Source organism: Hemitrygon akajei, chromosome 20, assembly GCF_048418815.1.
Source record: "Hemitrygon akajei chromosome 20, sHemAka1.3, whole genome shotgun sequence".
Lineage (NCBI taxonomy): Eukaryota > Metazoa > Chordata > Chondrichthyes > Myliobatiformes > Dasyatidae > Hemitrygon > Hemitrygon akajei.
The window spans coordinates 16483457-16511264 of record NC_133143.1 but is presented as its reverse complement, the minus strand read 5'-3'; the positions used below and the strand labels follow the sequence as shown (position 1 = coordinate 16511264).

The 27808-nt window shown below is 40.8% G+C and overlaps 1 long non-coding RNA gene across 1 annotated transcript; it reads left to right on the top strand.

The window, feature by feature from the left end:
* The first annotated feature begins 5506 nt into the window (after positions 1 to 5506).
* Positions 5507 to 26955, top strand: LOC140713953 (uncharacterized). The gene is made up of 3 exons (XR_012095778.1): positions 5507 to 5591; positions 22331 to 22620; positions 26851 to 26955. It is a non-coding gene; the product is annotated as an uncharacterized lncRNA (long non-coding RNA).
* The last annotated feature ends 853 nt before the right edge of the window (positions 26956 to 27808 follow it).

Genomic DNA, 27808 nt, shown 5'->3' with positions numbered 1-27808 from the left:
TGCTAAGCTATAAATTCCAGCGAAATATAGAATGCATCTCAACTCAAGTATGCAATGTGCACACACACACACACAATGTGTAAGTACAGTGTCTGACATCACTATTTCCTTTATCTTTTTGAAAGCCACCTTACACTACTTTGTCCATTGCCATTTCTTCTCCACTTGTAGTAATGTGTTCAAGTGGTGGAGCACAGTAGCCAGGTTTGGTAGGAACCTGTTTTTGTTTTTAACAAATCCTGAAGAGATCTGCAACGGTGACACATCTCTTGGCCTTGGGGCATTCACCACTGCATAAATTTTCTCAGCACACTTGTGAAAATCTTGTGTATCAATGGTCTAACTGCAGTAAGTGATGCTTTATTTAAAGAATTCACACTTGCTATGCTGTGCTTGGGTCCATAATTTTTTAATCTATTGAATACTGTCTTTAGATTTTGGAGATGCTTCTTGTCATCGTTACTGGTCACAATAGTCACTGAGTGCCTGGGCAGCCTTGCAGCACCTGGTCTATCGCTTTCTGTCAGAGTGCACATATGAAATAAGCCCATTATAGCAATAAAGCCCTTTGTGTGGGTTTGGACTCTTCTTCCATTTCTATCTGTAGATAGGCAGATTAGTGCTCCTTTGGAAACTGCAACTTGACTTTTTATCTTTTTCTCTCCCCTGTGCAGATCATTTTCCTGAACAAGAAGGCAAGCAGCACCTCCACTTCCTAAGAAGACTGAGCCAAGCAAGTCTCTGCATCCCCATCTTAACTATGTTTTACAGGAGCACCATTGAGAGTATCCCGACCAGCCACATCTCCATCTGGTTTGGGAGCAGGTCAAGCATCGGATTGGAAGTCCTTACAAAGGACTTTGAGAACAGCTGAGAGGATCTTAGGGGTCTCTTTACTGCACTTTGGGATCATTTATCAGGAGTGCTGCATACACAGAGCCCTTAGATATATTAAAGATCCACCTATCGATCCAGAATCCTCTTTGACTTTCTACCATCAGGCAGGAGACTCTGATGCATAAATTCAAGAATGGTCAGGATGGGACACAGTTTCTTCTCTCAGGCCATTGAGCTTCTGAACTCCCTGTCGCAACGTATTCAGAGTGTCACTGGTTAATCTGTTCCGTACCTTACAGTATTTAATTTATGCATTTTATTTCATTATTTATGCTTGATTCATTTGTAGATTTTATCCTACCTTCATTAGTTATCATTGTCATGTTTACCATTGTGCTTTACACCCTGGTTCAGAGAAACATTGTTTTGCTTCTATAATCATTATATGATTATATACATTATATGCATGTATATAGTTAATGGACAATTAACTTGACTTGACTTTATTTTTGTCTGCCCAACATGCTCTTTGTATGTGTCCTACTTTGATACATTTTCTGCAAGTTTTGCTTTTAATCCTGCATTGGTCTTGTGTATGTGAGCCCCTGCCACAACGGTAAAACAATTTGTTTGGCCAGACAAGTTTCTGTTTAGACATTGCAATTTTGTTGTTGCTCACTTTCATTAACTTAATTGTGTCTCTGTCTCTAGTTCCATTTGATACAATGATCTGCTCTGTTAAATGTGAGTTGTGCTTTAGTTAGGAGCAGTTTTTGAATACTTCCTTGTAAGATTCCACAAACTAAACATGCTCTCAGTGCATCATTAAGTTTGTCACTGAACTGACAATGCTCAGACAATCTCTTTAATTCAGTCACATTAGCTGAAATAGACTCCCCTTCCTTTTGATTCCACTTATGAAACCTAAAGCGTTCTGTAATCAGCACGTTTTGGTTCTTAATGTTTTTGCATTACCTTCGCAAAGCTCATTTCAGTTGGTTTGGTTGGAGCCATCAAGCTTCTAAATAAACTGCATGCTCTTCCACCAAACATGCTCAGCAAAACTGGCATTTGTTTCTCATCAGCTTTAAAATACTGTTCAATTCATTCAGTATAAATGATCCAGTTATCTGTTGTGCAATTGAATGCATCTATTTTTCCAATGTAGCCAGTTTTGTGCTTTGTTTTTAAAGTTGTTATTATAATTATCACCTGGAACTCGCTGTTCATGAATTTCATCAGTTTTCTGACTTTTTTAACTCGACCGTTTTTGGCATCTTCCAAAGAAATGTGTGCTCTGCTTTAAAAAAAACTCTAATGTTTTTCTCCACTTCCAAGGAAAATAATGTGCTGCACTTCAACAGGTAGGCAGTCATCTTAGGTTAATTTTAAAAGTTACTTGTTGCCACTGTTATGTTTTGTAACACTAAAACTTAAAATTAATTGAAAGAAAAACATGGAAACTGGGGATAACCCATGTACATTTAACTTTACTTTAGTGAGAGGTCCACTTATAACATGGTGGTGTAATGACATATGCAGTTCACGTAGTTTTACATATAACTTGTAATGTATTATATAAAAAACAAAAGTGCTTAATCAAGAATATATTTGCAATATTATGGAAATATTAAATGCACAACATTAAATACTTAACAATATGCTTCTCAGCTCCCCTCTCTAAATTAACATTGTGGAACTTCACCAAGGCCACAATCTATGGCCCGCTAGACTCTGGGATCTCTCTGATCCCTGCAATCTCACAGCCTGGTGGCAGAAATGGAAAATTGGAATGGGAAAAGTAAATCCTGAGAGTGTGTGCTGTTTAATATTGATTCCATCCAGTAGAAGTCTAATTTTGTTAGAGATTAACAACGTCCTTCCTTCTCAATCATACTCTCATGTTGATTAGCCAGCACCAGGAATCAGTACAAGAGATGTGAAAAACAGAATTTACTTAGAATGTGAAAGTGCACTGGTACTTTATTTCTTATAAGACAGTGCAGTGGTAGCCATTTTAACCCAGGATATGTTTTAAATCATCATCTTCTCCTCTGGCTTCCCTCCTAAAAATTTCTGGGGATATGAAGCAGGAGAGGGGAATGTATAATAGCCAATGTTGGTCCTAAGTTTGAAAAGTGTTACAGAGATAAACCCGGACATTATAAGGTGGTGAGCCTCAGATTAGTGTTTGGGAAATCATTGAAGAGAATTCCTAGGGATAGGATTCATTCACATTTGGAAAAGCAATGATAATCAGCATGGTTTTGTGAATAATTAAATTTATATTCATGCTAAATTGTACTCATGCATGTGATGTGGCAATTCTGGATCAAACTTCAATCACAGAAAGCTTGAAACCTGTGGTCAGGCTTGAATACTATCACTTCCTACAAAGTAAAACCAAGCAACATAGGTGACAACAGGGTTTCATTCCCAGATGAACTTGCTGCCTTTTATGCTTGTTTTGATCAACAAAACATGGAGGCACCTTCACAAAATCTCACAGTTCCCAATAACCCTCTGATTTCAGTCACAGTGGCCAACGTAAAAGCATCTTTCAGGAGGGTAAACCTACAGAAAGCATCTGGCTGAGTCCTGAAGACCTGTGCTAATCATCTGACTGCAGTGTTCACCGATATCTTTAACTTCTTGCTTTGGAGGCCTGCTTTAATAATACTGGTGTCCAAGAAGAACATGGTAACTGTGTGTGTGTGTGTGTGTGTGTGTGTGTGTGTGTGTGTGTGTGTGTGTGTGTGTGTGTGTGTGTGTGTGTGTGTGTGTGTGTGTGTGTGTGTGTGTGTGTGTGTGTGTGTGTGTGTGTGTGTGTGTGTGTGTGTGTGTGTGTGTGTGTGTGTATAGTTGTCAAAGATACAACAGGACATAGATCAGTTGGAAATTTGGGCAGAGAACTGGCAAATGGATTTTCATCTGGATAAAGATAAGATATTGTACTTCGGAAGGACAAATGCAAGAGTATGCAGTAAATGATACAACCCTTAGGAGCTTTGATATACACAGTGCTCTTGGGGTGCATTCCTCTCTGAAAATGGCAACACAACTACAAAGAGTGGTAAAGAAAGCATGTGGCATGCTTGACTTCATCAATCAGGCCATTAAGCATTTCAGTTGAGAGGATATGCTGCAATTGTATAAAACTTTGGTTAGAACACATACGGAGTATTGTGTACAAAAACACAAGAAATTTTACAGATGCTGTTCATGTTGAGCAACACACTCAAAAATGCTGGAAGAACTCAGCAAGTCAGGCAGCATCTATGTAGGGGAATAAACAATTGATGTTTTGGGCCAAAACCCTTCATATGGACCTGCCCTGATGAAGGGTCTTGGACTGAAATATTGACTGTTTATTCCCTTCCATAAGTATTGTATGCACTTCTGATTGTCACAAGATGTTGACTGGATTAAAGAGTCAGGAGAGATTGACAAACTAAGATTGTTTTCTCTGGAACATTAGAGGCTGAGGTGTGACCTGAACTTCACAATTATGGGAGTTATGATAAGGGTGTAAATGACAAATATGGAATATGACATAGGATGGTTTAAAGTGAGGGTGAAAGTTTAAAGAAGATTTACAAGCCTTTCTTATGCATAAAGTGACTAGTGCCTGAAGTACACTGTCAGGGTATGTGGTCAAAAGCAAGTATGATAGGAGTGTTTAAGAGGCATTTAGTCAGACAAATTACAGTCAGGGACTGGAGGATATGGGCAGATCCAATTAATTTGACTAGATAGATAGATCAATACTTTATAGATCCCAAAAGAAATTACTGTGTCACAGTAACATTAGAAGTGTACAGAGATACAAATTATAGAAAGGATAAAAAAAAAGTTACCTCAAACAGTCTAACAGTCATAATTTCCCCGGCTACAGGTTGATTCTAACCCTAACCCTAACCCTAACAGAGCCAAATGACCGAGGAAGAATGACCTCATGCATGACCTCAGTACAGACATGGTGGACTGAAAGATCTCTGAAATGAACGTCAAACATCTGAGTCTATGACTTGTATGACATTAATCAATAAAGCAAATTCTTTAAATGTGTATGTGTAAGTCTATGTTGGAAGGCTCACTTTTGCCAACATTATCCTCTTTCTTACCATTGTCAAAAGTGCTTATTATATCATTCATTAAAAATATTATGTTTGCTTTTGAGCTGTCTGCTATTGACAGAGATTGAAGACTTGGTGAAATCCGACAGCCCACATGCCATTTGATCTGTTGGTATCTGTAGGCAATTTTTATCAAGTAAATCAACTGCCAAGATAATTAGTCAGACTTGTGTGAATAGGGTGTCTTTATATCAGACTAGCTGATTTTATTGAGCTTGATGTCCATATCCACAAGAATTCAGAGTCAGCCCACACAGTGGCTCTGACGTTCAGGGATTGCTATAACAGAAGCCTCATTCTGCCAGGGTTATAAATGAATGAAGTCAGCATTTTAGATGAAAGGCTCATGTTGTGACTAGTGGAGTGCCACAGGGATCTGTCCTGGGACCCCTGCTATTTGTGATTTTTATAAATGACGTGGATGTAGAGGTGGAAGGATGAGTGAGTAAGTTTGTGGACACGAAGATTGGAGGAGTTGTGGATGAAGCTGCAGGTTACAAGAGGATATAGACGGGCTGCAGAGTTGGGCAGAAAAATGGCAGATGGAGTTCAATCCAGACGAGTGTGAAGTGATGCATTTTGGAAGGACAAACCAGAAGACTGAGTACAGGATTAATGGTCAGTTACTTAAGAGTGTGGATGAACAAAGGGACCTTGGGGTTCAAATCCATACATCTCTCAAGGTCGCTGCGCAGGTTATTAGGGTAGTTAAGAAGGCCTATGGGATGCTAGGCTTCATTAACAGGGGGATTGAGTTCAAGGGTAGAGCGGTCATGTTGCAACTCTACAAATCTCTGGTAAGACCGCACTTAGAGTATTGTGTTCAATTCTGGTCACCTCATTATAGGAAGGATGTGGAAGCTATGGAAAGGGTGCAGAGGAGATTTACCAGGATGTTGCCTGGTTTGGAGAACAAGTCATATGAAGCAAGGTTAGCAGAGCTGGGACTTTTCTCTTTGGAGTGTAGAAGAATGAGAGGGGACTTGATAGAGGTCTACAAGATTATGAGAGTCATAGATAGGGTGGATAGTCAGTACCTGTTTCCCAGGGCACCAATAGCAAACACCAGAGGGCATATGTACAAAATTAAGGGAGGGAAGTTTAGGGGAAACATCAGGGGTAAGTTTTTTACACAGAGGGTTGTGAGTGCCTGGAATGACTTGCCAGGGAGGCTAAAACATTAGGGGTATTTAAGAGCCTCTTGGACAGGCACATGGATGAAAGAAAAATGGAGGGTTATGGGGTGGTGTGGGTGTAGTACTTTTTTTTAAGGATTATATGGGTCGGCACAACATGGAGGGCTGAAGGGCCTGTACTGTGCTGTAGTGTTCTATGGTTCTATGGTTGTGAGTGGTTTGCAAGGGTGAGTGTTTCACCATTCCGATTGATACCACAATACTTGAGACAGAATGGTAGCATAATGGTTAGTGCTGCTGCTTCACACCTTTAGAGATCTGGGTTTGATCCTGATTGAGGGAACTGCACATTCTCCCATTGACTTGTGGGTTTCCCTTCGGTGCTCTCCTTTCCCGCTATGTTCCAAACACACTTTGGTTGATAGGTTAATTATCCACTGCATTTGGTGGTAGGGGAATAGAATTAGTGAGGATGGGTCAAGGGTGGTCAAGATGGACATAGTAGGCAGAGGGTTGTGTGATTCTGACCCTTCCCAAAAAAGCCATGGCAATGTTTGTAAGTTAGAAACATATTGGGATTAATGAAGCTGTCAAACAATTAAAGGAGTATGATAAAAATAAGTCAAGTTATACTTATTTAAACTAATTGTGTTTACACTAGTATTTTTAACAAGTTCTATGCTATAATGGTTGGAGTGTGGGGGGAGGGAGAGGGTTGGGGTGAAGGGTGGAGAGTGAGGGTTGGTGTGGGGGTTGGAGAGGGATGGCTACATGCATCTCAGCAGCAGGTGAGAGGCCATCAGCAAGTTCTAAGTCAATATACAGACTTTCGTCTCTGATAAAATAATCTCTGTATGGTATTTCCTTAGTACACAAATAAAACAGAGGTGTTTTGTCATTTGCCAGCTAATAGAATTAAAAATGTCATTATCTTTGAAATTGTTTCATATCATGAACTCATTGAAATTCAAATGAGTTATTTACGAATGACTATGGATAGGCTTTTTCTATTGAGAGTGGGGGAGATTCAAACAAGAGGACATGAGTTGAGAGTTAGGGGGCAAAAGTTTAGGGGTAACACAAGGGGGAACTTCTTAATTCAGAGTGTGGTAGCTGTGTGGAACGAGCTTCCAATAGAAGTGGTTCGATATTGTCATTTAAAAAAAAATTGAACAGGTATATGGATAGGAAAGGAATGGAGGGTTATGGGCTGAGTGCAGGTCGGTGGGACTAGGTGAGAGTAAGTGTTTGGCACGGACTAGAAGGGCCGAGGTGGCCTGTTTCCGTGATGTAATTGTTATATGGTTATAACGAGAGCTCAGTTATCACAGATACTGTATCGACTACAACTCTGCATTCAATACCATCATTCCCTGAAAACTAATCAATAAGCTTCAAGACCTTGGCCTCAATAGCTCCTTGTGCAATTGGATCCTGGATTTCTTCACTTGCAGACCCAGCCAGTTTGGATTGACAACATCTCTTCCACAATCACCATCAGCACAGTTGCACCACAAGGCTGTGATCTTAGCCCCACTTCTACTTGCTTTACATTTATGACTGTATGGTATCACATTCAGGTTTGCTGATGACACCGCTGTCATAGGCTGAGTCAAAGGGTGGTGATGAATCCGCACATAGGAGGGAGATTGAAAATCTGGCTGAGTGGTGTCATAACAACAACCTCTCACTCAATATCAGCAAGACCAAGGGACTGTTTATAGTTTTCAGGAGAGGCAAATCAGAGGTTCATGAGCCAGTTCTCATCGAAGGATCAGAGATAGAGAGAGATAGCAACTTTAAATTCCTAGGTGTTAATATTTCAGAGGTCCTAACCTAGGCCCAGCATGTAAGTGCAAATATGTAGAAAGACCAGCGGCATCTCTACTTCCGTAGGAGTGTGTAGAGATTTGGTATGACATCTAAAACAGACAAACTTCTTTAGATGTGTGGTGTAGAGTACATTGACTGGCTGCATTACAGCCTGGTGCTGTGTGTAAGCTCCAATGCATTTGAATGGAAAATCCTACAAAAAGAGGTGGATTTGGCCCAGTACATCATGGGCAAAGTCCTCCCAGCCACTGAGAACATCTACATGAATCGCAGTTGTAAGAAAGGAATTCCCACCACCTAGGTCATGCTCTCTTCTCATCGGTGCCATTACATAGAAGGTAAAAGAGCCTCAGGACTCACACCACCAGGTTCAAGAAAAGTTACTACCCTCAACCATCAGGCTGATGAACAAGAGGGGATAGCTACATTCAGTTGCCCCATCATTGAAATATTTCCACGACCAATGAACTCACTTTCAAGGACTCTTCATCTTCTCTTCTCTTTACTTCTTGCTATTTAATTATATTTGTATTTGCATAGCTTGTTTCCTCTGCACTCTGGTTGATCTTTCATTGATCCTGTTGTAGTCACTATTCGATTTGTTGAGTACGCGCATAAGAAAATGAATTTCAGGGTTGTACTTTATATGGAAACAGACATGTAGTTTGATAGTAAAATTTACTTTGAACCTTGAACTTTGAATTGTGGTTTATATGCTGTCATTAGTTTGTTGAGCTAACTAAGAGGTAATTTCCTAAATATTAAAGTATTAAGAGCCCATTGCCTAAAATTTTGCATCTTTATATTTAAAGCTGTGGCTGTATAAAATAAGGAAAGTCATCTCTCTGCTTATAAAATTAATTATTTTGTGAGTCTTATTCATTGTCAGTTTTCTGAAAAATTCTTCCAACTCTACCATTAAAGATTGGTAGTGGTACCAATCGGTACCACTAGTGGTAGTGTAGTAGTTAGCACAATGCTTTATGATACAGGCGATCCAGGTTCAATTCCGCTTGCTGACTGTAAGGAATTTTCACATTTTTCCGGTCACTGCGAGGGTTTCCTCTGGGTGCTTCGGTTTCCTCCCACAGACCAAAGACGTACTGACTGGTAGATTAATTGGTCATTGTAAATTATCCCATGATTAGGCTAGGGTTAAACAGGCAGTACAGCTTGAAAGACTGGAAAGGCCTATTCCATACTGTATCTCAATAAAATAACAAAACATTAAATCAATCAACCTTTGATCAATTATCTTTAGAACATTTTTCTTCTCCATGATTGTAAATTGTGCAATGTATGCAAATAGACTTTGGATCTGCATTAATGCCAATGCCACATGGAGACAATAATAATCACATTGATACTGCAAGCACACAGGAAAATTGCCAAATTTGCCTTTAAGTGTGTCATGGCCAGGAAGCACAAACACGCTTCCAGAACTGGAAGCTTTGCAACTGAGGTCAACGTGGAGTGAGAGCACGTGACTGGAGAAGGAATGTAAGATTGTGGGGCTGGCAATGGAGGGAGAGGACTGGGGTGTGGAAATGGAGTCTTGGAAGCTGAGAATGAAGACTGAGGATCACTAAGTGGGAACGAAGTTGAGGATACAGAAGAGAGTTTGGAGAGTGGGAATGAAAAGTGCTATTGCTCTGGGTGTTGACAGTGGGTTGTTATGATATTATGATCAGAGGGTGGGATTGTTCATGCAAAATAGATTTTGCATAATTTTAAGTGTAATCGTCATAAAAAACATCGATTAAGATAGATAGGTTGAACCATTGTACATCCATCTGCAACCGGACACTTGACTTCCTAGTTGGCAGACCTCAGTCAGTGAGGATTAGTAACAACATCAATGCCCCATTGACCATCTATGCAGATGCATCTCAAGACTGTGGGCTTAGCCCACTTCTCTACCTGCTATACACATGACTCTATGGCTAAGCAAAGCTGCAATGTCATCTTCAAATATACTGACAATACTACTGGATCAGCTTACTGGACTCAGATAGGTTGTTGGTTGTGTGGTGTCGTAACAACAATCTCCCGCTCACTGTCAGCAGAACTAAAGATCTGATGTTGACTTCAGAAAGGGAAAGACGGTGAACATGCACTAGTCAACACTGGGGGAGAGAGAGTCAGCAGCTTTAAATTCCTGGTGTAGCATAGCAGTTGGCATATTCTAGGATGAGCACATTAGTGCAATCGTAAGGAAAATGTGCCAGAGATACAAGTTTCTGAGGATGTTAAGGAGGTTTGGCTTACCATCTTTTTGCAGCTACCATCTGGCAGGAGATAGGGAAACTTGAAGCCACATATCACCAGTTTCAAGAACAGCTACTTTATTTCAGCTATTTGGTTCTTGAACCAACTGGCAAAATCCTCATCACTACCGTTTGCTACTTTATGACCACTTGGACCACCTTGCACTTAAATAGACTTTGCTTTTTTTGTTTCAATTGAGCTTTCTTGACAAAAATTGCAATCTATGATTAATTTTGAACTTTGAACTTTAATTTATGATTTTTTTTCTTGTAAATGTTGTCTGTGATGGTGCTGCAAGTAAGGTTTTCATTGTGCTTCTGCATTTAAGCATATTTCAATAAACCTGACTTCAATTACAATGCAGACACAAGAGATTGCAGACTCCACAATCTGTGAGGTGAAAGGAATTACTGACATTTCAGGTTGAGTCCTGAAGTAAGTTTCCAACCTGAAACGTCGACAATTCCTTTCTCCTCATAAGTGCTGGTCAAAGTCCAGCAAATTGATTGATTAGAATGCAATTTATTTCCTTCATTGTTAAGAGTTCTCATGTGTTGTGGCTGTTATTGGGACTAGGAAAATGTATCTCTATTTACTTTATTTAGAGATACAGCTTGGAATAGGCTCAACGAGCCACAACAACCCACCTATTTAACCAGGGGGGTGGGAACCAGAGTGAAGGGATTCAGGATAGGACAGATGGTAAAAAAACAAAGATAGCGTGCAGTCAGACTGTCAGTAAGGGCAGGCAGATGATAGAACAAAACTGCAGCCAGCAGGGTGAGTATTAGTGCATTAGGGATGCGGAATCAAAAAGGGTAGCTAATACAGTGCTCTCAAAGTGTTATATCTCAATGCATGGAGTATGAAATAAGGTGGATGATCCTGTTGCACTATTACAGACTGTTGGGTATGACGTAGTGGCCATCACTTAATCATGGCTGAAGGATGGTTGTAGTTGGGAGATGAATGTCCAAGGTTGCATGTTGTATCAGAGGGATTGGAAGGTAGGGATCGGTAAGGTGACGTGACTCTGCTGGTAAAGAATGGCATCAATTCATTAGAAAGCTGTGATGTAGGATCAGAAGGCGTTGAATCCTTGTGGACTGAGTTAAGAAACTGCAAGGGCAAAGGGACCCTGATGGCAGTTATATACAGGCCTTCAAACAGTAGCTGGGATGTGGACTACAGATTACAATGGGAAATAGAAAAGGCGTGTCAAAAGTGCAATGTTATGCTGGTCATGGGAGATTTCAACATGCAGGTCAATTGGGAAAATCAGGTTGGTAATGGATCTCAGGAGTGACTTTGTTGAATGTCTATGAGCTGGCTTTTTAGAGCAGTTTGCCATTGAACTGGGGATCAGCTATACTGGATTGGGTGTTAGTTAATGAATGAGAGGTGATTAATGAGCTTAAGGAAAAAGAACACTGAGGAGGCAATGATCACAATATGACTGAGTTCAACTTGAAATCTGATAGAGAGAAAGTAAAGTCTGATGTAGCAGTATTTTAGTGGAGTAAAGGAAATTACAATGGTATGCTACAGGAATTAGCCAAAATAAATTGGAAGGAGATGCTAACAGAGATGACAGCAGAGCTGCAATGGCTTGATTTTCTGAGATAAATGAGGAAGGTGCAGGATAGATGTATTCCAAAAAAAAGGAAATACTCAAATGGCAAAATAGTACAACCGTGGCCGACAAGGGAAGTTAATGCTAATTTAAAAGCAAAAGAGAGGGCATACAACAAAACATAGTGGGAGCACAGAGGACTGGGAAGCTTTTAAAAACCTACAGAGAGCAACTAAAAGAATCATTAGAAGGGAAAAGATGAAATATGAAAACAAGCTAGCAAACAATAACAAAGTAGATAGTAAAAGCTTTTCAAAGTACAGGTATGTAAAAAATGAAAGAAAGGTAAGAATGGATATAGAGCCACTAGAAAATGAGACTGAGAAATAGTAACGAGGGACAAAGAGATGGCAGATGAACTAAATGAGTATTTGGCATTAGTCTTCACTGTGGAAGATACTAGCAGTGTGCCTGATGTTGAAGGGTGTGAGGGAAGTGAAGTTAATGAAATTACTATTACAAGACAGAAGGTGCTCAAAAAGTTGAAAGACCTAAAGGTACATAAGTCACCTGGGCCAGATAAGCTGTACATTAAGGTTCTGAAAGAGGTAACAATAGAGATTGTGGAGGCATTAGTATTGATCTTTCAAAAATTATTGGACTGGAAAATTGCAAATGTCATTCCACTCTTTAAGAAAGGAAGAAGGCAGCAGAAAGAAAATTATAGACCAGTTAGCCTGACCTCAGTGGTTGGGAAGATGTTGGAGTCAGTTTTTAAGGATGAGGTTCTGGAGTACTTGGTGATAGAGGACAATATAGGATGAAGTTAGCGTGGTTTTCTTAAAAGAAAATCTTGCCTGATGAACCCATTGGAATTCTTTGAGGAGATTACAAGTAGGATGGATAAAAGGGATGCAGTGGATGTTGTATATTTGGACTTTCAGAAGGCCTTTGACAGCATGCCACACATGAGGCTGCTTACCAAGTTATTTGCCCATGGTATTAGAGTAAAGTTACTGGCCTGGTTAGAGCGTTGGCTGATTGGTAGGAGGCAGTGAGTGGGAATAAAAGGATCCTTTTCAGGTTGGCTGCCTGTGACAAGTGGTGGTCTGCAGGGTTCGGTGTTGAGACCGCTTCTTTTTATGCTGTATATTAATGAATTAGATGATGGAAAGATGGCTTTGCTGCCAAGTTTGCAAATTATATGAAGATTAGTGGAGGGGCAGGTAGTGTTGAGGAAACAGGTAGGCTGCAGAAGGACTTAACAGATTTGGAGAATGGGTAAGAAAATGGCAAATGAAATACAATGTTGGAAAATGCATAGTCATGCGCTTTGGTGGTAGAAATAAATGTGCAGACTATTTTTGATATGGGGAAAAAAGCCAAAAATCTGAGATGCAAAGGGACCTGGGAGTCCTTGTGCAGAGCACGCTGAAAATCAACTTGCAGGTTGAGTCGGTGGTGAGGAAGGCAAATGCAATGTTAGCATTCATTTCAAGAGGTCTAGAATACAAGAGTAGAGATGTGATGCTGAGGCTTTATAAGGCACTGGTGGGGCCTCTCGCCTTGAATATTGTGAAGCTTATCTAAGAAAAAATGTACTGGATTTGGAGAGGGTTCAGAGAAGCTTCACAGGATGATTCTGGAAATGAAAGCGTTATCATACGAGAAACGTTTGATGTTTCTGGGTCTGTACTTGCTGGAATTTAGAAGGATGGGGGGGGGGGGGGGGATCTCATTGAAACCTTCCAAATGTTGGAAGGCCTAGACAGAGTAGATGTGGAAAGGATGTTTCCCATGGTGGGGGAGTCTAGGTCAGAGGGCAAAGCCTCAGGATAGAGGAGTGTCCATTTAATACAGTGACGCAGAGAAATTTCTTTAGCCAGAGAGAGGTGAATTTGTGGAAATTATTACCACAGGCAACTGTGGAAGCCAGGTCATTGGGTGTACTTAAGGCAGAGCTTAATATGTTCTTGATTGGATACGGTATCAAAGGTTAGGAGGAGAAGGCCGGAGAGTGGGGCTGAGGAGGGAGAAAAGAGGATCAATCATGATTGAATGGTGGAGCAGACTCAATGGGCCAAATGGCCTAGTTCTGCTCCTATGTCTTATGGTCTTATGATCTTAACACTAGCCTAATGACAGGACAATTTACAATGACCAGCTAATCTCTGAACTAGTACAGTATGTATTTGGTGTGTGGGAAGATACAGGAACACCAGAGGAAACCCATGAAGATAAGGGGGAGAACATACTGTACAAACTCCTTACAGATTGCACCGAAATTGAATTCCAAACTGCAGAACGCCCTGAACTTCAATAGGTTTATGCTAACTGCAATGCTACAGATGGATAAAGGCACAAGGAGCAAAAACCTCAGCAGTAGCACAAATCCTAATCTCTCACAAAGCAAACTACTGATTTTAATGTGAACTTGTGAACTGTTTCAGGGTGTTAGTTTGTGTGGTCCGTTTTACCTGATCTATTATTGCATGAGATAGTCACATGAAATCAGCACCTCACTGGTGCAGCTCTCTGGTGATGTTCTCACCACCGCTGCCAGATTTCACTGAATGAGACAAAGTGAGAGGCAATGACAAAGAACCTTGCATTTGATAACAACCAAGCTGCAAGTACAAGTCACCTAAATTAACCTTTGAATTACATGGTTCTCAAGGCAATCGAAGACTGATGATCATGCACTGATACTGCATGGAAAAAATACAGTTGTATTTTGACCTAAATGCAATAGAGTCGTGGACGGTTCCAAACCTATTCTGTTTGTGCCTTATACAAGAGTTACAGTTAGCTGAGGCCTTGCCTTTGCATTCATAACTCCGATTACGTCCGGATTTTACAACTTAACATGATGTCTTTTTACAGTAAAATATTGCAAAGTCAGGGAAACATGAAGCGACAATTGATCAACTAATCTTTGTGTACCACCTCAAGTTTTTAATTACACCCTGATAATCACACGCAAAGATACATTCACAATACAAGCAGTGGAATCCAGAGCTGTTATTTTGCACATATTATACAATATTTGTTAATTACACCATGGGAACATTGGTGAGGCTGTAGTTTGTTTCTAATAGTTGGATGCAGTAAAATACATACATATTAAATCCAATCACTAATAAATACAATATTTATAAAAACATTGTAAATCTACATAAGTGAAAGAGTTTTGCCACCCACAACCAAGAATAACTAAAGGATGGATTTCTTGCTTTGTGTCAGTCAGGTGAATACTTTTATGGTGCAGATGGATAGATAGTCTTAACTTTGTATGACTATTTTCTAATTTTCAGTGTCAAGTTAAGGCATTAGTGGAAATGAACTTGCTAATGGAAAACCAGTTGTTAGAGAAGATTACAGAGTGATGAAAGTCTATATAAATTCTTTCCACAGGTTAGATAAGGTACTGAATGGAGGTTCAACGATCCTCCACTGGAGGTAATGTCAATGCTTCCTGTGAGTTGGCCACAGTATTGGTAATTTTAGTTTTTAGCTTTTAGTTTTAAATTTGATTTTTATTTCAGGATACAGCATGGTAACAGGCACTTTGCAGCCCAATAAGCCCATGCTACCTAATCACACCCAATTAACCTTGGTACCCAAGGATACCAAAAGTTTCTTCAGATATATGAGGTATAAAAGAGAGACAAGAGTGGAGACTGCTGGAAAATTATTCTGTAGAGGTAGTAATGGGGGACAATGAAATAGCAGTTGAATGAAATAAGTATTTTTCATTAGTCTCCATAGTGGAAGTCACCAGTAATGGAAGTCATAGTGGTAGTTCTAGGTGTCAGGGATCATGAAGTGTGTGAAATTACCATTACTAGGGAGAAGGTTCCTGGGAATCTGAAAGGTCCAAAGGTAGATAAATCACATGGACCAGATGGTGTACACTCCAGGGTTCTGAAAGAGGTGGCTGAAGAGATTGTGAAGGCATTAGTAATGATCTTTCAAGAATCACTAGATTCTGGAATGGCTCCAGAAGACTGGAAAATTGCAAATGTCTCTCCACTCTTCAAGAAGGTCAAGAGGCAGAAGAAAGGACACTGTAAGTCAGTTCGTCTGACCTCAGTGATTGGGAAGATGTTGGTGCCGATTATTAAGGATGAAGTCTCAGGGTACTTGGAGGCACATGATAAAATAGGCTGTAGTCAGCATGGTTTCCTCAAGGGAAAATCTGCTGAAATTCTTTGAGGAAATAACAAGCAGGACAGACTAAGGAGAATCGGTTGATGTTGTGTAGTTGGATTTTCAGAAGGCCTTTATCAAGGTGACACACATGAAGGTGCTTAACAAGACACGAGTCCTCAGTATTACAAGAAAAATTGTAGCATGAATAAAGCATTGGCTGATTGGCAGGAGGCAAAGTGTGGGAATAAAGGGAGCCTTTTCTGGCTGGTTGCCGGTTACTAATGGCCTTCCACAGGGAGCTGTGTTGGGACCAATTCTTTTTACGTTATATGTTAAAGATTTGGATGATGGAATTGATGGCTTTGTTGCAAAGTTTACAGATGATATGAAGATAGGTGGAGGGGTAGGTAGTTTTAAGGAAGTAGAGAGTTAGACAGATTAGGGGAAAGGGCAAAGAAGTGGTAGGTGGAATACAGTGTCAGGAAGTGTATGATCATGCACTTTGGTAGAAGGAATGAAAGGGTAGACTATTTTCTAAATGAAAAGTAAAACAAAAATCTGAGGCACAAAGGGACTTGGGAGTCCTTGTGCAGGATTCCGTAAAGGTTAATTTGTAGGTTGAGTCTATGGTGAGGAAGGCAAATGCGATGTTAGTACTCATTTCAAGAAGACTAGAATATAAAAGCAAGGATGTAATGTTGAAATTTTATAAAGCACTGGTGAGGCCTCACTTGGAGCATTGTGAACAGGTTTGAGCCCCTTATCTTAGAAATAATTCCAGGATTGTGTGGCTTGTCACATGAGAAGTGTTTGATGGCTTTGGGCCTGTATTCACTGGAAATCAGAAGAATGAGGGGTGACTTCATTGTAACCTATTGAATGGTGAACGGCCTTAATAGAGTGGATATGAAGAGAATGTGCCTTATGGTGGGAGAGTCTAAAACTAGAGGGTGCAGCCTCAGAATAGAGGGGTGTCCCTTTAGAACAGAGATGAGGAGGAATTTCTTTAGCCAGAGAGTATATAATCTGTGGAATTCTTTGCCACGGGCAGCTGTGGAGGCCAAGTCTTTATGTCTATTTAAGACAGAGGTTTATAGATTCTTGATTGGTCAGGGCCTGAAGAGATATGAGAAGAAAGCAGGAGAATGGGGCTGAGAGGAAAATTGGATCAGCCATAATGAATTGGTGGAGCAGACACAATGGGCCAAATTCTGCTCTGATATCTTATGGTCTTATGGTCTAACCTAACAACTTGTAAAACTTACTATGATACTGTGCTTCCCTCAGACATATCCCCTAGAAGTCAGTATACTTACTATAGATGATATGGAGAACAACTAATCAGAACAAGAAAATATTTATATTCTGAAACTCATTGATTTCTGATAGGTTCTGCTCAAATTGTAAAGCTGAGTTTTAAAATCATAGCTTGCAGCGAATGTAAAATGAGAAACTGTGAGTTGAAATACACAAAGGACATTACGTGAAGCAACTCGTAAATTTGTGGCAGACCACATAAAGCAAATTCCAAATCTATAAAGTAAATTTTTGGCAGTGAAACATTCTTAACTACACTGAACACATTGAGTACATTAGAATAGTGGTTATGTTATTGAATTTGTACCACCACTACCGAGAAGTAAAAAGTCAGACTGCCACTTGACTTTAAACAATCATTGGATTCAGGCACATCAAAAGCTCACTCAATTGAATTAACCTTGCAAAGTCTTCACAGACATCTGGGGAGAAAGTTGAATTGGCAGGACTATCCCACAGACAAGTCGATCAATAGCAATAAAAATGCTGGTATTCTTAGTCAATTCTAATAATAGTTATTAGAGCATTAACCCTGTTTCACCCTTTGCAGATGCAGAGTGACCTGCTGGATATCTCTGGCATATTTTGTGTTTGTTACAGTCACACTTACAGAGTCAGCCAACATCCAGATCTTCCATTAGAATCCTTTAGGATCTTGACCCAAAACACTGACTGCCCATTTCCCTCCATAGATGCTGCCTGACCCACTGAATTCTTCCAGCATTTTATGTGTTGCATTAGAATTCCAGGGCAGATGCACCCAAGTTGGCCACACAGTAATGTACAGATGATGTGTTGGTGTGTCACCAAGTGTTTAAGGCATTCTTCTAGTTATCTGAAGGTCACTAGTTCGAGCCTTGGCTGAGGCTGCATGTGTGTCCTTGAGCAAGGCACTTAACCACACATTGCTCTGCGTCGACACTGGTGCCAAGCTGTATGGGTCCTAATGCCCTTCCTTTGGACAACATTGGTGGCGTGGAGAGGGGAGACTTGCAGCTTGGGCAACTGCCGGTCTTCCATTAAAAAAAACCTTGCCTAGTCTTGCGCCCTGGAAACTAATCGAGACTAAAGGAGGCCTACACAATATACAAATGGCAATGGTAGGTAACATGGTAGTGTGCAGATGATGAGTGCTACTGAATTCTGTTCACAAACAAACTAGGAAACCTCCTTCTGATCTCCCCTACATTTCCCTACATTGAACGCTATTCTGAAGCAACGTACCTATTTCAGGTGGTAGACTTCATAGACAAGCACGGACTTACTTGGTAGCACCATCACTACCCCAGTCTCACAAAATGCAGGCTGGGCTTGTGGCAAGTGGAGACAGAACATACTCAATAATCCAATCCACAGATATTATAGCCATTGAACAATGCACTACAGAAGCAAGCCCTTTGGTCAGGTTTTGCTTTTAGTTCTGTTGCGCCTCTCATCATTTTCATCACCAGACCTCCCCCCCACCCAATTCACTTACACATAAGGGGCAATTTGCTGTGGCCAATTAACCTACCAGCCATCATAACTTTAGGAAGAAACTCAGAGGAAAACCACATGACCACAGGAAGAACATGCAAAGTCCATATCAACAAGTACCCATTAACTAAGAGTTAATTCAGAACACCTTTTTATCTTGCAAGCCCACAATGTGGAGGGTGCTTAAAGATCAAGTGCACAGAATAAAGTAAAGGTATGTTCCTGTTAGAAGGAAGTTCAAGGATCTAAAGATTAGAGAACCATGGATATCCAGAGAGGTGATGAATTTAGTCAAGGAAAAAAGGAAAAGTATGTAAAGCTTTGGAAGTTAGGATCAAATGGAGCACATGAGGAGTATAAAGAAGGCAAAAGACAAGATTGCTTGGGCCTTGACCAGTATTTTCATGTCCTCTCTAGCCACAGGTGAGGTACTGGAGGAGTGAATGGCTAATGTTGTAGCTCTTTTTAAGAAGGGAACAAGAAAATATCCTGGGAACTCTAGACTGGTGAGGTTCACGTCAGTTGCAGGGAAATTGCTGGAGAAAATTTTTAAAGATAGGATATATGAGCATTTGGAAACCCATGGTCTAATTAGGGATAGCCCGCATGGCTTTGTGTGAGCCAGGATGTGTTATACCAACTTGACTGAGTTTTTTGACAAGGTGACGAGAGAGGGCAGTGGATGTTGTCTACATGGATTTTAGTAAGGCATTTGACAAAGTCCCTCATGGGAGACTGATGCAGAAGATTCAGATGCAAACTAGCTTGCGTGGGGGTTGGGGGAGGGGGTGTTTCAAAGGGGATGTGAGGGGTAAGTTTTTATTCAGAGTCGTGGATGTCTGGAGTGTGCTGCCTGGTATGATGGTAGAGGTGAATTCATTAGAGGCTTTTAAGAGATATTTAGATTGGCAGATGAATGTGAGGAAGATGGAGGGATACAGACATTGAGTAGGTAGGAGGGATCAGTTTTTCAGGATTTTTGATTTATTTTATAACTGGTTCAGCACAACACTGTGGGCTGAATGGCCTGTTCCTGTGCTGTACTGTTCTATGTTCTATGTACCTAAGGGCAGCATTGAACCTTGGTTCTTGTGCTGTGAAACAGTAGCACAACTAGCTTTGTAGCATTGCTATTAGTATTGGTATGACTAACTACTGCACATTCTGGCCGTGGCCCAGGCAGTTGTCCCCACAAGCTTCAAGATCACCACCATCGTGCCAATGCCGAAGCATTCCACTGCCATGGGCCTGAATGACTTTCGCCCAGTTGCACTGACCCCCATTATTGCGAAGTGCTTTGAGAGACTGGTTCTATCATATCTGAAATCCTGTCTGCCCACTACCCTGGACCCCCATCAATTTGCCTATCGCACCAACAGGTCAACAGAGGATGACATCTCCACAGCACTTCACTCTACCCTGACCCACCTGGACAGCCACAACTCTTACGTCAGAATGCTGTTCATTGACTTTAGTTCGGCATTCAATACTGTGACCCCCTCCAAGCTGACTGGCAAACTTCGCCAGCTTGGTATCAGCTCATCCCTCTGCAATTGGGCCTTGGACTTTCTGACTAACAGACCCCAATCTGTTAAGTTAGACAACCTCTCCTCCTCCACTCTCACCCTGAACACCAGCGTGCCTCAAGGCTGTGTGCTGAACCCTCTTCTGTACTCCCTTTTCACCTGTGACTGCGTTCCTGTACATGGAATTCCATAATCCATAATCAAGTTTGCAGATGACACCATGGTGATTGGCCTGATCAGAGGGGATGACGAGATGGCCTACAGGGATGAGGTCCAGCATCTGGCCACGTGGTGTGCCGACAACAACCTGGCCCTTAACATCCAGAAGACCAAGGAGATTATTGTGGACTTCAGGCATGCTAGGAGCCACACTCACATCCCCATCTACATCAAAGGAGCTGTAGTGGAGCGTGTATCAAGGTTCAAATTCCTTGTTGTCCATATTTCTGAGGATTTCACCTGGTCCCTGAACTCTTCCAGCCTGATCAAAAAAGCACAACAGCACCTTTATTTCTTGCGGAGCATCAAGAAAGCTCACCTCTTTCTCAGGATATTGACGGATTTTTACCGCTGTACCATTGAGAGCATACTCACCAATTGCATCTCAGTGTGGTATGGCAATTGTCCCATATCGGACTATAAAGCACTCCAGCATGTGGTGAAAACTGTACAGCGGATTATCGGCACCCAATTGCCCACCATTGAGAACATCTACCATAAACGCTGCCTGGGCAGGGCGAAAAGCATTATCAAGGATGCATCTCACCCTGACCATGGACTTTTTACTCTCCTCCCATCCAGCAGGCGCTACAGGAGCCTCCACTCCCACACCAGCAGGCACAGGAAGAGCTTATTCCCTGAGGCTGTGACCCTGCTGAACCTCACATCACAGCACTAAGCAGTATTGCACCCATACTGTACTGTTTCAGTACTTTTATATTTGTGTGCTGTAGCACTTACTTTTTATTCACAGTTATTTTGTAAATAACACTATTCTTTGCATTTCTCATTAGATGCTAACTGCATTTCATTTGGCTTTGTGTCTGTAGACAATAGACAACAGACAATAGGTGCAGAAGTAGACCATTCGGCCCTTTGAGCCTGCACAGCCATTCTGAGATCATGGCTGATCATCTACTATCAATACCCAGTTCCTGCCTTGTCCCCATATCCCTTGATTCCCCTATCCATAAGATACCTATCTAGCTCCTTCTTGAAAGCATCCAGAGAATTGGCCTCCACTACCTTCCGAGGCAGTGCATTCCAGACCCCCACAACTCTCTGGGAGAAGAAGTTTTTCCTTAACTCTGTCCTAAATGACCTAACCCTTATTCTCAAACCATGCCCTCTGGTACTGGACTCTCCCAGCATCTGGAACATATTTCCTGCCTCTATCTTGTCCAATCCCTTAATAATCTTATATGTTGCAATCAGATCCCCTCTCAATCTCCTTAATTCCAGTGTGTACAAGCCCAGTCTCTCTAACCTCTCTGCGTAAGACAGTCCGGACATCCCAGGAATTAACCTCTGAGTCTGTACTCGGCACAATGACAATAAAATTGAATCGAATCTAATCTAATCTAATCTTTTTATAGAAACGTGGTCCACTCTGTCACATGGCACTACCAACATACTCAAGGAGACAGACCCGGAACAGATCTAGTAACTCAAAACCTGGCAATAAAAGAGAGCTGGTGCATTAAGTTCAAAGATCAAAGTATGTACACATTATATTACCTTGAGATTCGTCTCCTCACAGCCACAAGACAAGAAACCCAAAAGAACCCATTAAAAAAAGACCATTAAACACCCAATATGCAGAGAGCGAAAAAAAAACAGATTGTGCAAACAATAAAAGTAAGCAAATAGCATTCAGGATGAAAGTGAGTCAACAGACATGAAGCTCGGAGCAGGCCATTAGCCTCAGCCTCTGTGGTGATATCATGTGCACTGACGTGCCAGTTCCTGATTGCAGAATGTATCAGCATGTGGTGGGGTTAAGATGGGTTTGTTTATTTCTATTAATAAAAGTTCTTTAATTCTTCTAGAATATGATTCTTTATTGTTAACCCACAGAATGTTTAAATAGAAGTAACATAACATGGTGTCAGAAGTGCTTTTGGAAGAATAATACAGGAGAATCGAGAATCGAAGATAATTAAAAAAAGAAAAAAGTTTGAATGGTAATCGGTGATTTGGAAGGTTTACAACCCCCACAAAAACTGCAACTGCATGGGAATGTAGCTGAGAATTGGAGGATATTCAAGCAACAGTTTGAACTGTACTTATCGGCAATCAATTGTGAAGAAAAAATCGGAGAGTCAAAATGGCACTTTTGCTCCATGTGTGGAAGTGAGGCGGTAGAGGTATATAATAATTTTGTCTTTAAAGATGGAGATAATTTCAATTTAAAGTCGATAATGGACAGATTTGAAGTATTTTGTATACCTAAGTGTAATTTAACGTATGAGCAATACAAATTCTTCACGTGTGTGCAGCAAGCCACTGAAACAATTGATCAGTATGTGAGTTAAGAAAGTGTAGTAGAACGTGCAAGTTTGGTTTGCTCACAGACTCTCTTATTAAAGATAGACTGGCATGTGGCATTTGAGATAATGCTTTGAGAGAAAAGCTTTTGTGTGAGCAAGATTTAAATTTTGAACAAGCTTTTGCATTCTGCAAAGTTTCTGAGACTGTAATGACGCAGGCTGAAGAGCTTTTTTGTTGAAAATTACAATCTAAATGCTGTAAAAAGTGTGAATATATCAAGAAATATAATAATACATCAACAAAATTGACGGAGAGCAAGATGGCATTTGGAAAAAAAGTCATGTGATTGCTGTGCGTGGGAACAGAGTCCAGATCAGTGTTTTGCATATGGCAAAATCTGTTATAACTGTGGTGTGATTAGTCATTTTTCATGCTGTTGTGGAAGTAGAAAGAAGGAAAATCAAATTAAACAAATAAATGCTGTGATTGAAGATGAACTTCAGGATTTTTAAATAGATGCACTTTATGAAAATATGACATGGAGAATATAAAAGCAATAGCTACAGTTTCTGAGACAACCAAACAGGAGGCAATTGGTGATGTGAAAAAGCAATGGCAGAAAGAGGTTGCTTCAATACAAGCAATAATGAAAGAGACACTGAGAGAATATGAGATTCATTTTCATCACGGTCTAGAGCAAGGACACACACAGTGGGCACAGTATAAGCAAGAAGTGAAAGCTCAAGTAATGGAGTTGATAAGTTTTATTGAAATGATGAAGTCTCTGCATAAAAAAGAGATTACACAGTTAATGAATGAATTAGATGAAGAAAAGAAGATTTGTATTTCATTTCAAATGGAAGTGGACTAGATCTGCAGAGGGATCGGAACCAGAGTGCCAGAGCAGATAGTGGAGCGGGGATGAAAATAAATGATGTTAAAAGTTCATGCAAAGTCACAATTAGAAGGGTTGTGTGTGGTGGTAATAATCTTCTGAAGTGTGTCTATTTCAATGCAAGGAGTATTGTGGGGAAGGCTGACGAGCTGAGGGTGTGGATTGACACATGGAATTACGACATAGCTATTAGTGAAACTTGGCTACAGGAGGGGCAGGACTGGCAGCTTAATGTTCCAGAGTTCCGATGTTTCAGACTTGATAGAGGCATGAAGGGTGGGGGGTGGTGGCATTGCTAGTCAGAGAAAATGTTACAGCAGTGCTCAGGCAGGACAGATTAGAGGGCTTGTCTACTGATGTCATATGTGTGGAGCTGAGGAAAAGGAAAGGTATGACCACATTAATGGGGTTGTATTATAGACCACCCAATAGTCAGCTAGAATTGGAGGAGCAAATCTGCAGGGAGATAGCAGACAACTGCAGGAAACAAAGTTGTGATAGTAGGGGATTTTAATTTTCCACATATTGATTGGAACTCCCATACTGTTAAAGGTCTAGACGGGTTAGAGTTTGTAAAATGTGTTCAGGAAAGTTTTCTAAATCAATATATAGAGGTACCAACTAGAGAGGATGCAATATTAGATTTCCTATTAGGAAACGAGTTAGGACAGGTCATGGAAGTGTGTGTAGGGGAACACTTTGGTTCCAGTAATCATAACGCCATTAGTTTCAGCTTGATCATGGATAAAGATAGATTTGGTCCTCGGGTTAAGGTTGTAAACTGGAAAAAGGCCAAATGTGCAGAAATGAGAAAGGATCTAAAAAGCGTAGATTGGGACAGGTTGTTTTCTGGCAAGGATATCGTTGGTAACTGGGAGGCCTTCAAAGGATAAATTTTGAGAGTGCAGAGTTTGTATGTTCCTGTCAGGATTAAAAGAAAAGTGAATAAGAATAAGGAACCTTGCTTCTCAAGGGATATTGGAACTCTGATAAAGAAGAGAGAGATGTATGACATGTATAGGAAGTAGGGAGCAAATAAGGTGCTTGAGGAGTACAAAAAGTGCAAAAAAATAAGAAATCAGAAGGGCTAAAAGAAGACATGAGGTTGCTTTAGCAGTCAAGGTGAAAGATAATCCAAGGAACTTCTACAGGTATATTAAGAGCAAAAGATAGTAAGGGATAAAATTGGTCCTCTTGAAGATCAGAATGGTCGGCTATGTATGGAACCAAAAGAAATGGGGCGATCTTAAATGGTTTTGTTGTGTCTGTATTTACTAAGGAAACTGGCATGGAGTCAATGGAAATAAGGCAAACAAGTAGTGAGGTCATGGAACCTATACAGATAGAAGAGGAGGAGGTGCTTGCTATCTTGAGGCAAATCAGAGTAGATAAATCCCCAGGACCTGACAGAGTCGGACCTTGAAGGAGACTGGTGTTGAAATTGCAGGGGCCCTGGCAGATATATTTAAAATGTCGGTATCTATGGGTGAGGTGCCGGAGGACTGGAGGATAGCTCATGTTGTTCCATTGTTTAAAAAAGGCTCTAAAAGTAATCTGGGAAATTATAGGCCGGTAAGTTTGACGTCGGTAGTAGGTAAATTATTGGAAGGAGTACTAACAGATAGGATCTACAAGTATTTGGATAGACAGGGACTTATTAGGGAGAGTCAACATGGCTTTGTATGAGGTAGGTCATGTTTAACAAATCTATTAGAGCTTTTTGAGGAGGTTACCAGGAAAGTGGATGAAGGGAAGGCAGAGGATGTTGTCTACATGGACTTCAGTAAGGCTTTTGACAAGGTCCCACATGGGAGGTTAGTTAAGAAGATTCAGTCACTAGGTATACATGGTGAGGTAGTAAATTGGATTAGACATTGGCTCAATGGGAGAAGTCAGAGAGTGGTAGTGGAGGATTGCTTCTCTGAGTGGAGGCCTGTGACTAGTGGTGTGCCACAGGGATCAGTGCTGGGTGCATTGTTATTTGTCATCTATATCAATGATTTGGATGATAATGTGGTAAATTGGATCGGCAAATTTGCTGATGATACAAAGATTGGAGGTGTAGTGGACAGTGAGGAAGGTTTTCAAAGCTTGCAGAGGGATTTGGACCAGCTGGAAAAATGGCAGATGGAGTTTGATACAGACATGTGTGAGGTATTGCACTTGCTAAGGACAAACCAAGGTAGAACATGTAAGGTAAATGGTAGGGCACTGAGGAGTGCAGTAGAACAGAGGGATCTGGGAATACAGATACAAACTTCACTAAAAGTGGCGTCACAGGTAGATAGGGTCATAAAGAGAGCTTTTGGTACATTGGCCTTTATATATCAAAGTACTGAGTATAAGAGTTGGAATGTTATGGTGAGGTTGTATAAGGCATTGGTGAGGCTGAATTTGAAGTATTGTGTGCAGCTTTGGTCACCAAATTACAGGAAGGATATTAATAAGTTTGAAAGAGTGCAGAGAACGTTTACAAGGATGTTGCCGGGATTTGAGAAACTGAGTTACAGAGAAAGATTGAATAGGTTAAGACTTTATTCCCTGGAGCGTAGAAGAATGAGGGGAGATTTGATAGAGGTATATAAAATTATGATAGGTATAGATAGAGTGAATGCAAGCAGGCTTTTTCCACTGAGGCTAGGGGAGAAAAAAAAACAGAGGACATGGGTTAAGGGTGAAGGGGAAAAAGTTTAAAGGGAACATGGGGGGGGCTTCTTCACACAGAAAGTGGTGGGAGTGTGGAATGAGCTGCCAGATGAAGTTGTAAATGTGGGCTCACTTTTAACATTTATGAAAAACTTGGACAAGTACATGGATGAGAGGTGTATGGAGGGATATGGTCCAGGTGCAGGTCAGTGGGACTAGGCAGAAAAATGGTTCGGCATAGCCAAGAAGGGCCAAAAGGGCTGTTTCTGTGTTGTAATGTTCTATGGTTCTATGGAAGGAGTTAGGAAAGATACAGTCGAAACATGGAAGCAGATTGCTGAGGAGGATAGAGTGAACTGTTTACCTGAAATTCCAGGTTCTAACCAGGAGACATGTGAAAGTTTACCAAAAAGTTTAGTTGAGATACATAAAGAAAAGCTTAAAGCATAAAAGAAGAAGGAGAAGAAGAGTCATGGCACAGATAGCGATGAGCCAACTTCAGAGTTTCAGTTAGCTAATATAGATTTGTTTATTGGTTAATGTTGTTATTTGTTTTCTTTTTAAGGAAAAGAAGATGTGATTCTTCAGAGATTTAGTTAAAGGATGCAGACGAGACAAAACATGTAAATAATAACAAGGAAACACAAGATCTGTGTGTACCACTTAGAAGGACTATTCATGTTCGTAAACCCACAGAGAAACTGATAGAGACTTGTTGAATTATATATTTGTTTTGATTAACATTGCTAATTGTTTTTCTTTTTAAGGAAGGGAAGATGTGGTGATATCATGTGCAATGACGTGCCAGTTCCTGATTGCAGAATGTATCAGCATGTGGCAGGGTTAAGATGTGTTTGTTTACTTCTGTTAATAAATGTTCTTTAATTCTTTCAGAATATGATTCTTTATTGTTAACTCACGGAATGTTTAAATAGAAGTAATGTAACAGCCTCAGCTCAGCACATAGCAGGGTAAAGATCACAGAGCCCGCAGACACGAAGCGCAGAGCAGGCCACAGCCTCAGCTCAGCATAAAGCAGAGTAAAGATCACAGAGCCCGCAGACACGAAGCCCAGAGCAGGCCACAGCCTCAGCCTCAGTGTTGTAAAGAACAGAATAAATATTGCAGAACAGAAAACAGAACTGGCCTGACCCTTGTCACTGGTCCTGCCATCCAGTCTTTTCAATCCGTCAGCATTGAAGTTGTCCAAACATCAGGTTGTTTCTCTAAGACCCGGGTCCTGTTGCATCGATACGCTCTGGGCTTGGACTCCGCCACCATGTTTTGGCCCTTACTTAGTCTTTCCAAATCAGCCCAGTGCTTAGATTGATCAAACCTCGCACTTGGTTTAGGTGGATGGCCCCTATATCAGCCTTTCCTCCTTTTCTCCACTCTGCCCACTCTGACTTTGTTTTGTATATGCCTCAACCTTACCCTCAGCAGGGCCACCTTACATCAGCAGCTCTGGTATATCCAACCTTGTATCCCATTCTCGCATTGTTACTGCCGATCAGATTCAGAAT